Raw genomic sequence first — 11723 nt, 5'->3', positions numbered from 1 at the left:
TTCCGAATTTAAAAGATACAAATGCTTCGGCATATTTAGTCCTTTGAATTCTCCTATAAAAACTTTTAACTGTTATGTGGAGCTCTACTAAATGTGGAGCTCTAACTAAATTATAAAGTCGGCCCCGCTAGACTTTAAGACTTTCTTTACTGGTTTACAGTGACACATAGGAAGTTACTCATTAGGATCAAATAAGTTTTTTCAATATACTCTGACGTCTTTTAAAGATTTATCTCCACGCCGCTCAATGGTAAGAACTTATTGCACTGCAGATCGGGTTATCGGTATGAAATTTTGCACCATATGAAGAATGTGGAGCACGATTTTAAAATAATAGATATATTTACGATTATTCTTAATGAGAATTTTATGTGTGTGGGGGATATGTATGTTCCAAAATACGGCTTTTAAATAACTTTAGGCATTTTATTACTTTTGCTAAAGGTCTATTGACCTTTAATTTCCAACGAAGCACATTACTCTAATCTAGAGATTTTCATTCAAAACACTCCTATAATCAATTAATAGAAAACAAAATTGTATTCCATGTGGGTTAAAGATTACGAAATTATGGATTTTTAAATATGTGGTATAAACGAAGTTATCGAATATGCCTGTTCTTTACCTCATGGGTGATTGTAAAATTTTTCAAAGCTCTTTTCAGCATTGAATATTCTACATTCAAATTATAGACACCAGCATTTTTTACGTCAAGGTTAAATTACCCATTCCATTTTACATTTATTGTGATTTTCTTTTTTACATAGAGACATGACATTATCCTATCATATGTATATTTTATAGTTAATCCTGGAACCATTGTTTAAATTTATGTGCAAATACGATTTAAAAAATAATCTCAGCATGCATAGCATTTTGTATTCTCATATCCATCCACATGTCCACCTACGACAATGTTGCTCAGTCCAAAGTAACAACACAGCAAAGAAATTTATTTAAAATAGTTTTTTTCTTGGATCATTTTTCTTGGTCGTTCGGTCTCTTCTTGCTTTTATATTTGTTGCTGTTGCAGTTTTTCCTGTAAAACAGCATCACCAACACTAATTACCAATCCCTGTGTGCTTCATCAAAGCACCTACCCAGTAAACAATTTTTGCCGAATTCGGTCCGATTTCTGTCAGAATCTCTGAAAAAATGTCCGATTCTGATTCCGAATTCCTTCCGATTTCGGTACGAAAGTTGTATGGACGTGGTCACCGAATTCGGAAAGATTTTCTGAAAAAAATCTGAAAAAATATTAGATTTTCTGGACGAATTCGGTCCGAATTCGGTGAAAATTCTTGAAAAAATAGGAGAAAAAATTAGATTTTCGGAAAAGATTCGGAGGACAACTCCGAATTTCTGAAAGAAATCGGGCAGAATTCGTCTGGAAATTCGGCGGAATATTCAGATTTTCTAAAAGAAATCGGTCAGAATTCGAAAGAAAATTCGGAATAAAATTCAGATTTTCTGAAAAAAAAAAACGCTCAGAATTCGGGAGAAAGTTCCGATTTTCTGAAAGAAATCTTTCAGAATTCGGAAGAAATATCGAAAAAATCGTCACACCACTTAAAAATGAAAAAAAAACACATATTTATTTAAAAAACAAACAATTTATTTCGGGTTTCGTAAAAATGTAGTTTAAATATTACATCTATAATACATTTACATTATAAATATTATTTTTATTAGGAACATAACATACAGTAGCACGTTTCTGTTTCAACTGCTAAACAAGAACTAAAAATAAAAAGCAGTGCACACAGAAAACCGGTATGTAGTTGTTTTTGCAATTTTTTTCCATCATATTTTTTTGGGAACGAAAGAGAAAGAGGCTGATTCACAACAACAACAAAACGCACATTTTTACAACGGAAAATCTAACAGTTCACAATAACAATAACAAATAGCATTTTTGCTTTGCGCTTTGTTGTTGTTGAGATCTTGAAATGAATGATCACAACAACAACTACTATGGGAGAGAATGTGTCAAACCACCACCATCCGTTTACATGTGGGAGAGAATATGCCAGAGCAATAGACAATCTACTCTCTCCGTTTGTACATTTTTCGAGTTTTTTGCGCTTAAAAACACAGGAAAATGTGCAGAAATTCTAAAAAAAAAAACGTTTAGAAAATCGGACCAATTTCTATCAGAAATTTCTGAAAAAAACGTCAGAAATTTCGGAAAAAAATCTAAAATCAGAGCAGTCGGAAAAAATTGTTTACTGGGTACTCATCTTCGTGTGAGTGTGTGTGTGTAGGTGTTCGTATTATAAAACGGAAAACTCGAAATAAAACAGCACCCAACAAATACACAAACTCACACAAGCACAGAGAAGAACTACACCGTCACATACCCATAAATACACATCCAGTATCCAATGGCATGAATAAAGAAAAGTGTAATAAAATTTGATTTATTGTAGACAAGATTCGAGCAGGAAGTACTACTGGAAGTTCGTCTTTTTTTGTTTTAACTCAACTGCAGCTGCTGCTGCTGTTCTTGCTGTCTGTTTCGCTCTGTGCAGCGTAAAGGCGAGTGACGTGGTTGATGAAGAGAAATATGGTGGATTTGTTGGGGGTGCAGTCAGCGTACATTGTAGTTCTGGGAGTGTGTAACATTATTCTAAAATCACCAACCATTTACAAATCATTCTATTTACACACATACAAACGCAACTGCCTGTATTTCATTTCCCAATGACGAACGACGGAGCGTATAAGTAATTGAAGATGATGAAAATTTTATACGTACTAGTGTACGATTTTACATATGTTGGCGATGGCAATTGGAAAATATGGAAAATTATGCACCTATTTCAGCAATTTATTTTTATTTTGGAGTTACAATTTAATTTTAGCTGATATTTAATCGTTTACAACAATTCATGTATTGAGATAATTTGTGGAAATATATCCACTCCACCCTCGAATATTGTGTTTCCGATTCACGTTGCAGCACATAAATATACATTATGTATATTTCATGGTATGCCCTTCAAGGCTGCAAAAAATAAGGTACATATTATGAGTGTATGTATGTACGTATGTGTGTTGGTGTTGCTTTAACTTGCATTATTTTTCCCACCCATATTTATGGGCGCGCCATGCATCATACATTTTATATATCACATCCATCTTGGTGGTCGTTTGTCCACATTACATTCACACATTGTTCCAGAACCCATTGTCCACCCACACAAAACAGTATTCATATCATTTTCAAGGATAACGCTATGAACGTGCAAAGAAAATTCTACAAAACTATTTCCACAACACCATCATAAACCCATCACATATTATGATTTACAGGCAATCCAGAGACATTTTTTCAAAAAGTAAAAAAAAAAAAAAATAGGAAACTTCTTGTTTTGGATAATGCTGGTATTTTACTATATTTAAACTCATTTTCTTATTGATCCTTATTTATTTGGAAATTATGTATACACTAAACAAGTGATAAGCGACTTAAAGTCTGGCAAGGCCAGATTTATGACTCCTCATGCCACTATGCATATTTAGAAGAGCTACCAGCAAGAAATAAACGTTTAAAGTCATAATAAGCAATAACGATCATGCTAATTATTACTTTAGAGCAGTCTTTAATTGGATAAATTCTTAATTCTATTGCGTGCGCAATAACTGTAAAATCGGTTAAAAAATTTTAAAATATATAAGTATGGTACAATTAAATCCAAGGTAGGGCATAGCAATCACCTGAAAACATTTTTTCTTTGGTAGTCTAGCAATTTAAAAATATACCCAACATACCAAAAATACAATACAACTTGAGAATAATATTATAAAAATATATAATTTTCAATAATGCTTGAGAAACACTTACGTTCCACAAACTTATCTCAAATCTGTCCTTTGTTGACAAATTAGTTTTGATTTTTTGTGAATTTGAAAATGAAAATGAAAATTTGTCAGCAAAAAATTGTTTTCTTTGGTGAAAAGCATTGGGACCCATTTCTGGACCGAATTCTTAAGGTATAGATGAATAATAAATCCGGGAATCTGTGATACATATTATTTCAATCCCATTTCAGATTGGAGGCATCAAAAAAGTTGCAGGAATTCAATCGATGTGTAGTCTTAGTGGAAGAGATGCAGAAGCTCAAATAAGGGAGAAGAAAGCGTCAGGGTATCAAGGCCACATGAGGCAGTGATTACTGGGAGGCCCATAAAAACAAAATGTTTAAAATGATTAAAAATTAAACAATTAATATTTTATACTATTACAAAAATAAACTTAATATAATATTATTTTCGTATTTTCTACAATTTCAAGCATAAGCTTATAAATAAGGGTTCCATTTGGATTATTCTTTACTTGCTAAACAAACATTTTTCAATGTTTTCTCAAGCTTAAGGCTTATGTTCATAAGCTTACTGTAATATTACCCAACATACCAAATTGACTTGAGAATAATATTTTAATAAGCTTACAAACATAAGCCTAAAGCTTGAGAAAATCTTGAGAATGTATTGAGAAATGTTTGTTTAACAATTATAGAATAATCGAAAAGGAACCCTTATTCATAAGCTTATTCTTGTAATTGCAGAATAAGCTTACGAAAGTAATATTTTATAAAGCTTATTTTTTCAATGGTAAAAAATATTTATTTATTCATTTTTTAATTATTTTACACATTTCATTCATTGATTGCCATCCCAGCTGTCACTGCATCCTGTTGCCTTGATACCTAGATGCTTTCTTTCCCCTTATTTGAGCTTCTGTATCTCCTCCACTTATTCTTCACTTCTGTTGAATTCCTGCAACTTTTTGACGCCTCCATTCTGAAATGAGATTGAAATAATTTATGCTACAGATTCCCAGATTTATTATTCATCATTACCTTAGAGTTTCGTCCGGAAATGGGTCCTAAATTCGCGTGATTTTGATTTTAACCAAAGAAAATAATTTTTTGTTGACAATTTTCACAAAAAAAATCAAAACAAATTTGTCAACAAAGGACAGATTTGAGAAAAGTTTGTGCAAAAAAGTGTTTCTCAAGCATTGTTGAAAAATTCTTATGATAAACTATTTTCATAATATTATTCTCAAGCTGTATTGTATTTTTGGTATGTTGGGTATTCTCAAACCATTTTGGTATGTTGGGATAGATACAACATTTTATGTGAATGTGTTGTTTTGAATACCCAACATACCAAATTGACTTGAGAATAATATTTTAATAAGCTTACAAACATAAGCCTAAAGCTTGAGAAAATCTTGAGAATGTATTGAGAAATGTTTGTTTAACAATTATAGAATAATCGAAAAGGAACCCTTATTCATAAGCTTATTCTTGTAATTGCTTAATTGAATAAGCTTACGAAAGTAATATTTTATAAAGCTTATTTTTTCAATGGTAAAAAATATTTATTTATTCATTTTTTAATTATTTTACACATTTCATTCATTGATTGCCATCCCAGCTGTCACTGCATCCTGTTGCCTTGATACCTAGATGCTTTCTTTCCCCTTATTTGAGCTTCTGTATCTCCTCCACTTATTCTTCACTTCTGTTGAATTCCTGCAACTTTTTGACGCCTCCATTCTGAAATGAGATTGAAATAATTTATACTACAGATTCCCAGATTTATTATTCATCATTACCTTAGAGTTTCGTCCGGAAATGGGTCCTAAATTCGCATGATTTTGATTTTAACCAAAGAAAATAATTTTTTGTTGACAATTTTCACAAAAAAAAAAATCAAAACAAATTTGTCAACAAAGGACAGATTTGAGAAAAGTTTGTGCAAAAAAGTGTTTCTCAAGCATTGTTGAAAAATTCTTATGATAAACTATTTTCATAATATTATTCTCAAGCTGTATTGTATTTTTGGTATGTTGGGTAATAAACAAAATATTTTTAAAAATCTCCAAATTCTGTTGAAATTTCAATTCTTATATTCAGTTTTTGGAGAGAATGAATGCTTGCGTTTTGGGATGAAAAAGAATTATGATCGTATTAGGATTTCAAAATCCACGATGTTCCTTTTTTGCAATTTTCTCTTTACATAAAATATTGTAAAAAATGTAAGGCAAAGAAAAACAACAATTTGCATTTATTATTAAAATGTTTTTAAGATTCTAGACAGATTGACACACATAGATAAATAGACCCAGCTCGGCGAGATAGGTAGGTACATAAGTAGAATCGAGGGTCTAGAACGAATATTTCGAAGTTTGTGGCATCACCTAACAAATTAGGTTGATATTTCCGCCAACCCCACATACACTTTTATTTAAAATGGAAAATCCAAAACCTGCGCCTGGACATAGCCCGCACGATTATAATCCCCATTGCAGTTATGTGGTTTATGACGCTTTTTCGCTAAAGTGGAGTATGACCGTTTGCTGTGGGGACTTACTAAAATTAATAAATGTTATAAACTTGGGTTCGCGTTAGCCGGTGCCGGACATACCCAGAGGAGGAAGTTATTTGGACATACTCATAGTTATGGGGGTTATGTCCGCTACTTTGTGGGGTTTATGACAGTTTTTTATTTCTTGGACATTCCTTAATGGGGTTTCGGTTATAATTCACAGAAATTTGCGGACATAATTCCTATATTAATGAGCATGCCCAAAACGATTGGGTGTGCGAAAAATTTGAGTTTTCTCCTTTAGTTATGTCCTGAGCCTAAATTTTATAATTTTTGTAAGTAGCCGGCATTTGGCCGGGGCTTGAGATTTCCTCCTCCCACCCATGCAACGGTACATTCGAAATTTGGTATTTTTATGGTTGCCGCTACATTATATATTAAATTCATTTTCAAATTGGGTTTCTGACTACTAAATGGCTATATAAAACACTAGAAGAAAGTGTACAATAGATGATAACGTTACTGAACAGGTAATTTTGCAGTAACTAAATAATCGGTACTTGGAGGATTTTAGAAACAGTTTACACCCGAGTTGTGATTCAGGATTGCTTGTAATGCAAAAATTATTTGGAATAGGTGCATTCGGGCATATCTACTAAGTTTTCGAAAGTAATTTTCAGTTTACAATTTTGCGTAGTAAAAGTCTGCCCAAGTCCATGGTATGCAAATATTTATTTTTTATCCTTGTTGATTCCAATATATCTAAAGATTTTAAAACTATTCGAAAAGTATTTATAAAAACAGATAATTTCACGGAAGTATTGCTTTTTGAAACTCAAAAAGTTTAATGGTGTAAAAAAAGTCACAAAAGTGTACGTTCGTTTTTAAAATTTATTGACTCCACTGCAAGACTTTTCATAAACCACGCCTTATGTCCTGGGCGCTGATAATCACTTAGTCATCTATTCGCATAAATATATACGTATATGATTTGTAATGTCACATCTCTCAGGTATTTATGAAAACTTTGGGGAACATACCCAAGTATGTACTAATTTTATACATATTTACGTATATATGGCATTATATAAATACATCATATGAGCCGTATATGTATGCATGTGTGGGTTCTTTTCTCCTTGTCATAAAACACTGAATGTCGTTTGTAACTTTTATCTGTTTGTCATTTTGCGTTCTAAACAAATGAATTACGACCTGTTTTGTTTTACTTTTATGATGGCGGTGGTAACAATTTATACCACCGCCATTGTTGTTCGTTTTTTGCTGTTGGTTATTTTTAAAATATGTTTAACCCATTTCATTATACCGTTACCCAAGAACCCCGTAGAAAATTAAAATGATTTGTGGTTACAGTGGGGATCAAAATTTTGTATTATGTGAAGAGAGTTAATTTCGTATTTATTACGATGCATTATAATATTTGTTTTCACAATATTGATATTAATTAAACATAAATGTCTTGGGCATTTGAAAAAAATCCCTAGTGAGAAAGTATCGTTAATTTATTTATTGCCATTAATTACCCATTAATATGCTTGTATTTTTGTCAATAAAAGCATTCGTTTTTCCACTACTGTAAATACTATTTTGACATTTTTGTTAATAAATTTGATTACGCCGTCATCGCCTTAAGCAATGTACGACAACGAAACATACAAACATACACACGTGAACGAGTGAACATCAATACGCACAAACATACATACCTATGTGTGTATATACCTATTACCCTATGGAAAAAGAGTTTTCCTTTAGCTTATCAAAAGAGACACAAAAACAATAACAACGTGTTTGTATATGTGTATGTGTACATATGTAACGCAAAAAGCATAATGTGCGATACATGACACATTTGAGAATTTATGTGCTCTGTATCTCATTAAGAGGAATTCAAGTAGCTGGCAGTGGCAAAACAACAAAACCAACATCAAGGCTTCCATGAGGAACAGCAGAGGAAGAAAAACAAGACTGAAAGTCAAATGACAACTCAAGCAAATGGCATCACATATTCACACATATATTCACACACCTACTCATAAAAGAAAACTTAAAATGCTGGCCGGGTGGTGGTTCATATATATCTAACTATATTTATTCATTTAGGAATGTTTTTGTTTTTGTATTTTCACAAAGTTTTACCACCTAAAAAGCTACCGATTTCTAGTTACAAATTCACACATGTAGAAACGTACATATATAAATGAAATGAAATATAAAAATTTTTTAAGAGTCGGAGACTTTCGACGTGCTAGTATTCACACACAGATGAAAGTTGAACACAAACAAGTCAAATGTGTCAAAAAAGTTTTCGAAATTATCTTTGTGGAGAATATGTTCATTCATTAATTAGGGACAGTTATAATTTAAAAACAAAGAGAAATTATATAATTTGATTATCAGCTTTCCAGGTATTTTGATAATATAATTAAAATTCAGTTTCGGGGTTAATAAAATACTTTCCTCCAAAATAACAAGTTAAAAAGTATCTGTCGGATTTGCCGACAGATGTATACCCTCAGCCAATGTACGACTATTTAAAAATATTTTGACTTCTTTTATGATTATTCGAATGTTTAACCCCTTGAGTAAGGAATGTGCCAATATTGGCCATTTCGTATCGGACCAAAATTAAATTGATATAAATATGATATAAATCAAGTTTCTGCCAAAGGGAGCTATATTTAGATATTGCTAGTTACGTAGAATCGCTGGACCGATACATTCCATCTTAACGTCAGATCTTAGGTTTATAAAAGTATTGGGATGTGTGAAATTTTAAGACAATCGGATTCTTATGTCACATTTTATAAGAGTTTTAATTAATCGAGTGGATCGATATTATTCATTTTTACACCTGACCTAGAACTGACGCAGATATTAGGATTTGCAAAGTTGGAACAAAATCACTAGTTGGAACAAAGCACTAATGAATATATTAGGATTTACAAAGTTGGAGCAAAATCGGATTATACTTTCTCTCTCTGTGCAAAAAATATTTTTTGAAAATTTCGACGTTTTGTGGTAGAGGTACCAGAAGGAATAGACCGATATATTCCATTTCCACACCAGACTTTGGGTAAATAAAATTATTGGGATGTGTGAAATTTGAAGACAATCGGACTCTTATGTCACATTTTATAAGAGTTTTAATTATTCAAAATTTTGACCCTTGGTGGGGGAGATACCTGATGGAGTCAACCGATATTGTCCATTTTCGCACCTGACCCAGCACTGATGAAAATATTACGATTCGAAAAGTTGGAGCAAAATTAAATTATCCTTTATCTTTCTGTGCAAAAAAGTATTTTTTGAAAATTTAGACCTAGGCACTTTTTGACCGTATCGAATGATATATACCCTCTGTAGCCATATGGCAGAGGCTATAAAAACATTTTGGGTGTTCAGAGGGAATTTAAGAGTGTTAACCAAAACACGTGTCAGCGGAGTTTATTTTCATAAAAAACGCATAATATCATGTGAATATCATAAACTTACTAGTGTGGGGAAGTTAAATTAAGAACTCATAATTATCTGCCAAATATGTTGCGCGAGATTGCAATATCTATATGTATAAAGAGTGCAAAGAGTGTATAGTAACTCATCAATTGAGAATGGCTGCACCGATTCGACTAAAATTTCCTTTAATTGTTTGTAATTGCAGTAGGAAGGTTTTTATGAAAGAACATTTTAAGAAAACCCCCAGAGAAGTTGCGAAATTGGAAAAATCTAAAGTTTTTTTTAATATGGGCTTTTGGGAAATTGTTCCGGAATGTCTTATCGAATGAAAAAATTTAAATTGGAAAATTCCGATAAAAACGCCAAAATTAGCATGTCGTCGCATGTTGTCAGTTGTTATACTTATGACTAAAAAACACAGGACTGAACAGCTCCAATTTGAAACGGCCCGTTGGTTTAGTTGATAGTAGTTGTGACTTCAATCCTAAAACGAACAAAATATCTATATAGACATTACAACGTGGACCTTCTATTTTCGTATGGCAAAATTTCATCCAATAGGAAACTAAAATGCTATATTGCATCCCATTTTTTTTTGAAATTGGGATTGAGATTAAAAAGTTTTGCTATAGGTATTTGCTTTTTTGTATTTTGAGTTCCCAGTAAAACCTAATTACCAAAATTGTAGTAATGTGATCATCATGTGTCCTACTATAAAAGGGGTATTTTACATTTGTCATTCTTGATCAGAATACAATTTTAGACATATTTAGTCTTAATACATATTCTCAAGATAGGACACGCATATTCATATTAAAAATTGGATAGGTGCGTTATTTAGTATAGCATCCATATGTCGTTATCTTTTGATGTTCGGATTTCCGAAGGTTTCAGCTTCAGTTACCACCCAATTGAAAATTTGGTTAAGACCTCGGAAATAGCTGAAATCAGGGGATAACTTCATAAGAGGTTTATACCAAAACGGCCTATATTAATACATTTTTTTCAAGGAAGGCTTCTTCTTACTAAGAAATAAAACAAAAAAAGGAAAAAGCAAGTAAAAAAGCTGTAAGATCGGCCGGGTCGAACTTTGAATGCCCTCTATCATTTGGAACGAATTTGGCAATTCTCAAAAAACAAAATCCGTAAAAGTTCTGCTAAAATCCTAAAAATATCAATTGTGGTCATTATGTTGGGGTCTAAACGACGACGTGGACCTTTATAGGCAACTTTTGTCATAAGCCATTACGATACTCAAATGCGTATCTAGAAAAAAAAATACGAACTTCAAATACCAAGTTTGAAACAATTCGGATGAATAATGTTGCTAAAATCATCTAAATACCGAATACAGGAGGTACCGTTATATGGGGGCTATACGAAGACGTGGACCTGCACAGACAATTTTCTGTCATAGTCCGTAGTATCCATTACGAACTTCAAATACCAAATTTAGCTAAAATCATAAAAATACCGCATATCGGTATCAAAATACCGCATACTGTTATATGGGGACTATACGAAGGGGTGGACCTACATGGCCCATTTTCAATACCAAAAGTCCTGCAGACATAATACACATTTGAGTAAATTTTTTATCAACTTACTTCATTTCGTGCGGAAGCTAGAGTGATTTCCACAGACGGAGAGATGGATGGACATTGCTAATTCGACACAGAAGTTTGTGCTCAAGAATATATACTTTGTGGGGTCTAAAATGTATATTTCGAAGTGTTACAAACGGAATAACAATCTTAATATATCTTCCATACTATGGTGGATGACATAATAACTAAACAACTGGACTGATTGTGACAATTTGCATCAATTCGGAATGGTCTGTTTGTTATCAGAAAATCGCATAAAAATACATGAATAATTTTGTTACATTTGTCATACCACAA

The 11723-nt window shown here is 32.3% G+C and overlaps 2 long non-coding RNA genes across 2 annotated transcripts; both read right to left on the bottom strand.

Annotated features, from left to right (window-relative positions):
- Positions 1–4729: 4729 nt before the first annotated feature.
- Positions 4730–5103, bottom strand: LOC105261820 (uncharacterized). The gene is made up of 2 exons (XR_891540.3): positions 4866–5103; positions 4730–4806 (listed from the first exon to the last, which is right to left on the bottom strand). It is a non-coding gene; the product is annotated as an uncharacterized LOC105261820 (long non-coding RNA).
- Positions 5104–5493: 390 nt separating this feature from the next.
- LOC131805030 (uncharacterized) lies at positions 5494–5869 on the bottom strand. The gene is made up of 2 exons (XR_009343473.1): positions 5630–5869; positions 5494–5570 (listed from the first exon to the last, which is right to left on the bottom strand). It is a non-coding gene; the product is annotated as an uncharacterized LOC131805030 (long non-coding RNA).
- Between the last annotated feature and the right edge of the window lie 5854 nt (positions 5870–11723).

Source organism: Musca domestica, unplaced genomic scaffold (assembly GCF_030504385.1).
Source record: "Musca domestica strain aabys unplaced genomic scaffold, Musca_domestica.polishedcontigs.V.1.1 5, whole genome shotgun sequence".
Lineage (NCBI taxonomy): Eukaryota > Metazoa > Arthropoda > Insecta > Diptera > Muscidae > Musca > Musca domestica.
The sequence above is the reverse complement of the archived record's forward strand: the minus strand, read 5'-3'. Positions and strand labels throughout refer to the sequence as shown.